Source organism: Nicotiana sylvestris, chromosome 1, assembly GCF_000393655.2.
Source record: "Nicotiana sylvestris chromosome 1, ASM39365v2, whole genome shotgun sequence".
Taxonomy (NCBI): Eukaryota; Viridiplantae; Streptophyta; class Magnoliopsida; order Solanales; family Solanaceae; genus Nicotiana; species Nicotiana sylvestris.
Window position 1 is genome coordinate 179,395,488 of NC_091057.1, and position 7,072 is coordinate 179,402,559.

Here is a 7,072-nt window from a genome sequence, read left to right on the forward strand (position 1 = left end):
ATCAATGCGCACCCGAGTTTTAGGAAGGTAATTTCAATTACGCGCCTAAAACAACTACGCATTTTTCACATTATGCATTTCCGCAATTTAAGATTAAACATGAAGGAAATCAATCGAACCCATTTATTAGTCAAAAACGAATCTTATTCCAACAGAAAACTCGTCGCCCCTAGCTCTTCTTCTAAAAATTCTACAATCATATATTACTTTACTTAGCCTATAAGGATTAAACAGAAAACCAAATACAATTTACCCATAACAAAACAGTATATTCACCCACAATTGGCACATAATATCCCTTAAACTACAAGACATGCTAAAATGCCTTGGTATTCAATTAACTGAAATGTTGTTTGAAGTGAAAACCCAAAATCTCATAACAACAATATAACAACCAAATAGCAAACTCATAAGACCCAAATTCAGCTTCATTACAAAAATCAAACTCTCAACAGAAATACCACAACTTGAATCAAAATTATATATACATAAAGAAATACACACAAATAGAGTCCAACTCCAATATGCATATAACATTGAACCAAGAACGATTTAGAAGTGGATATTTCAATTGAAGATTTCTAACCTTTTGGTTGCATACAAAATTATGAGCTTCGGCTATGCTAACCGAAGCCAGCAATGACATTCGAACCAAGATCGCTAACCTCGACTCGAACAATGACCTCGACTCGTCCTCAAACGGAGACCGGCTCGGAAGTTGAATCTGTAACTTTAACGCTTGGACTGCTTTGAAATTCAAAAGCGACCAGATCACGAACAAGACCTCGACATAAATGGAACCTCGAATTGGCGACAAATCAAAGCGACAAACGACGACCCTAAAACCTTGCTATGTTCTCTAATTTTATTAATGGACAGACCATTTTCAGGTGTTGTTTTGGACTGATTTTCGCTGATCTTTGAACTGTTTCCATGGAATTTTCAGCAGTGTCTTTTGGAGATGAGAGAAGAGGGTGGTCGTTTGGTTGAAAAAGAAGACGATGGGGTGTTCTTGGGTGTTAGCGGCACTGCTTCACCTCAGGCTCCTAGGGTTTTCTTCTATTGTTCCAACGAAGAAGACGATGAAAAGCTACGGGGGTTCGGGTGTCTTTGTGCGCAGCTCTTTTTTTTCTAGCCTTTTTTCATTATCTTTTTCGTTTTTGTTGTCCGCCCCCCGTTCTTCTCGTGCCTTCTTTTTGTTATTCTTGTGTGCAGCCCCTTTCAACCCTTTTTCGTTTTTTTTTCCTTTTGTCATTGGGTAGAGAATGGTTTTTATAGAGTCTGCAATGGGGTGTTATGTGGGGGAGTTTTTATTTGGGGAGAAGGTGTTATGTGAGGTAATATTTTGGGGGGAAGGTTTTAGGTGGGGAAAATGATTTGGGGGGAAATATTTTTGGGGAAGGTTCCTCCCATTTTTATTCCTAATTTCTTTTTATCTTCCTTTTTTGTATTTTATTTATTTATTTTGTATTTTGTTTTCTGATTTTGTTAAATGCTAAACTAAAAACCAAAACCAAATTAACACTAAAAATTAGATTTCCTAATAAAATGCAAACTGATACAAATTTAAACTAAAAATGCAAAAGGTACTATTTTTGTTATTTTTTTCCTATTTTGTTCTAAAACAATTAACTCTTAATTAATCCTAAAATATGAAATTAGATCCTAAATGCAAATGCGTATTTTTGTATTTATTATTGTGATTTTAAAATATTAAAATGTATGAAATGAGACTACAAAAGGAAAAATTCCTAAAAAAAAATTAATAAAAATTATTTTGACTTATTTTTAGGAGTTATCTTCATGTAGGGTAAAAATCACGTGCTTACAACCTACGTATCTCACATCCGGTCAGAATCAAACCAGCGTTGTTCGCCAACATAAACTAAACTTGTAAACAAGACTCCTTTCTTTTGTTTTTCAAATAAATCAAACTAAAAAAGACAATTTTTTTTCATTTTTTTCAAAATTTCGGCAGGATTTTGACACTACTTGGACATTGGTTTTATTTTTCTAAAAATAAGTAGTTATCTCCCTACACTGATATTTTTCTTTTTTTTTTCAAAAATTCCCGATATCAGAAGCCGGTCAGCTTGCGGATCTGAAGCAAATAAATGTGCAAAACAAACATGATGCAGCAGGATGGTCCTTTTCATTTCAGGTTGCTTGTCCTAGACGGACACAACCCCTATGTTGAGTCCCCTAAGTCAAATGCAACATGATGCAAATAAGCGTTCCTACTAGGGATCCGGTCATGAGGCTTTGTTATACTAGGTTTATCCTGGGTGTTTGTTCTAGACCTGGCTTACCCGAGCGGACAACTCGAGCCGAGGATGGGAACTGCGTACCGGTAACCAAAAGATCATCCGATTTTGCAACTCCTACGAATCCTCGTTCTATTTTGGAATAGGACACTAACAGAAAGAAGTCACGACCAGCATGCACTCCTCAAGAGAGAGAAGAGAGGGATTTCGTAGCAGTTTATATATACAGTTCAGATAATATCAAAGCGGTAAGAGTAACATTTTGCACATTTAGGCTAAAACATGTAATAAAATCAGATAATAAATGAATCCAAATAATAACAATTATTCTAAGCTCGAATTTTTGAACCCTGAACCAGAGATTCTGGGTTACCTCCCCTGTGTTGAGTCCCCTAAGTCAAATGCAACATGATGCAAATAAACGTTCCTACTAGGGATCCGGCATGAAGTCAAGTTATTCTAGGTTCAACCTGGGTATATGTTCTAGACAGTGTACCCGAGCGGACAACTCGAGTTGAGGAAGGAGCTCCTTTCCGGGAACCAAAAGGCCAGCCGGCTTAGAAACTTTCCGAGCCTCTTTTATTTCAGGGTATGACACTAACAGAATAGGGAGTCTCAACCAGTAAGCACATCCCCGGTGGTAAGAAGAGAAGGGTTTCGGCACAGTTTATATACAATTCAGATAATATCAAAGCGGTAAAAGCAGCATTTAGCACATTGGGCCCAAACATGTAACAAAATCAGATAACTCCAAATATAACAATTTATCTAAGCTCGAATTTCTAACCCTAAAACCAGTGGTTCTGGGTTAATCCCCAGCAGAGTCGCCAGAGCTGTCACACCTCCTTTTTCGCCCGCACCGCCTCAAAAGGGACGCGGAAGGGAGTTTTTTCCAATTAAAGGACAATCGAAATGGGATTTATTTATTTATTTATTTCAGAGTCGCCACTTGGGAGATTTATGGTGTCCCAAGTCACCGGTTGAATCCCGAATCGAGGAAAATATTGACTCTGTTTAACAATCTGCGCGCTAGAAATCCGGATAAGGAATTCTATTAACCCGGGAGAAGGTGTTAGGCATTCCCGAGTTCCGTGGTTCTAGCACGGTCGCTCAACTGTCATATTCGGCTTGATTATCTGATATAATATATGTTGAACATATGTGCGAATTTTCATTATTAGCCGCTGTTATCATTATTATTATTTTAACAGAGAATTGCAACATCGTGAAAATATATCTCGAACCATGTCACATCAATGTACCCGTGGTTATCGACATATTTCAACTCTGTTGAGATTTGGATTTGGTTCACATAAATGTGCACCCGAGTTTAAGAAAATAAATTGTTAAAGGCGCACCTAAAGAGACTAGCGTATCATTATTTTGGGTAAGGCCGTGAAATTTGCTAAATGACCGATCCCGAAGTCTATACAATTATTAACCATTTATTGAGGGCCCCGCAACTTGTGCGTTTTATTGGGTGAGGCTCATCTCATTTATTTTAAAAGGATAATCCTAAATTGCCTACATTTTTTTTAGTTAATTTGTCTCTAAAAATGAAAGAGAAAAGGTCCTAATTTATTTAGATGTTTACGAGTTGTTATAGTCGGGTTCCGAACGCAATTTGTTAAATCAGAATGTAAGCACAATATGGACAGCCTGTTGGCCAACGTGGACCCAGGCCCAACGTGTATGGCACAAAACTGGACCTGGTCCATCTCATTCACATGTTACTACCTAGTTACATTATACTAGGCATGCTCACAGTTTGTCAAATTTTAAAAAAACTTGGCAATCTAATTTTAATCCTAAACCATTTACATGCTGAAATTAACCAATAGTATCTAGCTAAACAATATTCCTACAAGTTCTGAAATAGTATATTCATTTAATGAGCTAACTGTTGAATGTTTAAGAATAGTCTAAATCAGCTAACATGATTTTTGAGACATGATAATCATCCAACAATAACGAACTAACTGGACAGAGTTACTACACCATTTATTTATTTTTTAGGCAATATATAGATAGTTCGTCCACTAAGCTACTGTCAGATGTTCCATTATATATATTAAACAACTACATGATTCTGATTTAGAGGAAGCTAAATAATGTATATATACAAATAAAATTCAGAATATAACTAAGATAATTCAGAACTTCAACTCTTCACTTCATATTCATGCTTCATGTTTCAGTTTACAGTAACCAGCGTGTCAGCTGTGTACCTGATATTGGAAGCAAAAGAAAAGGAAGATCAGCAGGAATGCAGTAGCATACAACAATAGCAACACCCAGCAACAGATTTAAAAACCGAGCAGAAATCCAGCAACAACCAGTGAAGTAGTAGAAATAACCAACCAAACTCAAAGAACAAACCAAATGAAAATCCAGAAACACCAACAACAATCAACGGGCAGAAACAAAGTGAATCTTTTTCAGATTGAAAGACCAGTTAATGTTTAACCCTTAATTTCTGAATCCGTATATCCAGCGTATTCAGATTGTATATCGGGTGTATACTACTCTCTCTTTAAATTTCCAGAATGTTTTTTCTGTTCCGAAAAATCCTCAAATCTCTCTTAATATTCAGAAAATCTCCTATTCTCTCTCGATATTTTCAGAATTCTCCCCTACTTCTGTCAAGCTCCCCCCTTTAATTGTGTCCAGCTCCCTTACTTATAGCCAAACTTCAGACATTTAAAATTAAATCTCACTATCTTCTACCCATCCCCCTTTAACTTCCCACTACCTAATGTTTTGTCCCTCACTATATTATACAATGTATTAATTCCCATTAACAGATATCTTTCCCTTAATTAAATCACTTATTGCCCCACTACCGCATGCTTTGTCCCCCATTATATTAAACAATGTATTAATTCCCCACCATTATGTCTTGTCCCCCACTACATATTATTTTAATATTATTTAAATATTATTTAATACTTAGTGGACAGAGCACTCATTAATTATTTTTAAGACTCCTTTAAAATCCTGAAAATGCCCCTCGAAAATACTGCAATTTACCATTCTACCCCTGAAAATACTGTAATTTACCATTCTACCCCCATCACCTATAACCAATTCACCTAATCAATCTAACCAAAATACAGCAGTTATAACCAATTTCTAATCAAATTTCGTCAACAAATTTAGGCTAGAAACTCAATATTTTTGACTGAACAATATTTTTAAACAACAAACATACTTTCAGATTCAATAACAGTAATAAATTGATCATAACAAACAAGTAGATTCAAATCACTAAACTCAATAATCAATTGAACTTTAAATTAAATCTAACAACATTACAACCAACAATTTCTATATTAAACTAAACAAGAACATAAAACAAACTGAAGAAATAATCAAAAATGGTAAACAACGAACAAGAAAAGAATCAAACATATACTGATTTCAGATCCGAGAATATCAAACAAAATACGGACAGAAACGAAACTTAAACCAACTAACCGGAAATGACCAACGACGAACTCGAACGGAAACGGAAAACTCGAATCAAGACTGCCAACGACCTAACGGATCTCGAATTCAATGAAAACCCACCTTCTCTTTTAACCTTGACGAACTCAAACTGGACCTCACCGAACAACGGACTCAAACAAAACCAAACGAAACCTTGACAGAACTTCGCCGGACTTTAACCAGACTGCCTCGCTTTTCCTCCGTGTGTGTGCATGTGGTCATGGAAGCAGCAGCAACTATGTGTTTGGACGTTAGCTGGTATTATGGTCGTCGAGTAGCAGCAGCCATGGCAAGCTGGCTGGAGCTGCGACTGGACGAAGCAGAAGCCAATGGGGTTCGCTTGGACGTGATGAACTGGACGTGAGGAGCAGATGTGTTGCTGCTTTGGTGGTTATTTTTTAGGGTTGACGACGAGGAGATGAAGCAGCTGGTGAAGCTACACGCAACAGTGGCGGCGCTGGGAAGTCCGTCGATGGCTGGAGGCTGTCGTGGTCGTTGGGCTGCTTCACGTAGCAGAAACGATGGCGGATTTGGGTGGTGTATTGGTGGCGCTGTGTGTGTTGTTCACGACTGGAAGACGAAGCAGGAGGGGGGTCGTTCATGGCTGGTCGTTCAGCTGAGGAAGATGGACGACGGGACAGCTGCTGCGTCCATGGCGACGTGAAGACGAAGCAGAAGAAGGTGAAAGGGTCGCCATTGACGGGCTCAAGCTCGACTAGAGTTGTCGAAGACGAAGAAGATGAAGGATGGTCATGGGGCTGCTCGTGCATGTGTGTGTGTTGAAGGAGAAGAGGTGGGGGAAGGGTAGCCATGGTTGAGCTCGAGCTCGAGCTCGGCTGGAAAAGGTGAATGGGGGGGGTTTGGAGAAGAAGAAGAAGAGAGGGGGGGCGGGTAGCTTTAGGTTTTCTTTTTTAGTTTTTTTTTTTCAAAACAAATGTCCAAATGGAAGAAAGGGTGGGGGTATTTGTTTGGGGTTATGGGCTGGACCGGGTTGGGTCGACCCGGTAGGAGTTTATTTGGTTTGGGCCATGGTTGATTTAAATTAGAAGGTGGCCCAATCCGATTTTCTTCCTCTTTTATTGCTTCTTTTCTTTTACTTTCTAAAACTAAAATTCTAAATTAAGTTGCAAACTAAATTAACTTATTAAAAGTACTAATTAATTCCTAGCAACAATTATCATATAAAATTAAAATGACAATTAAAATACAATCACACAATTTGGACATTAAAGGCTAAAAATGCAAAAGATGCCTATTTTTGTAATTTTCATTCTTGTAAAACAAACTTAATTACTCATAATTGTAGAATTAAATCCTAA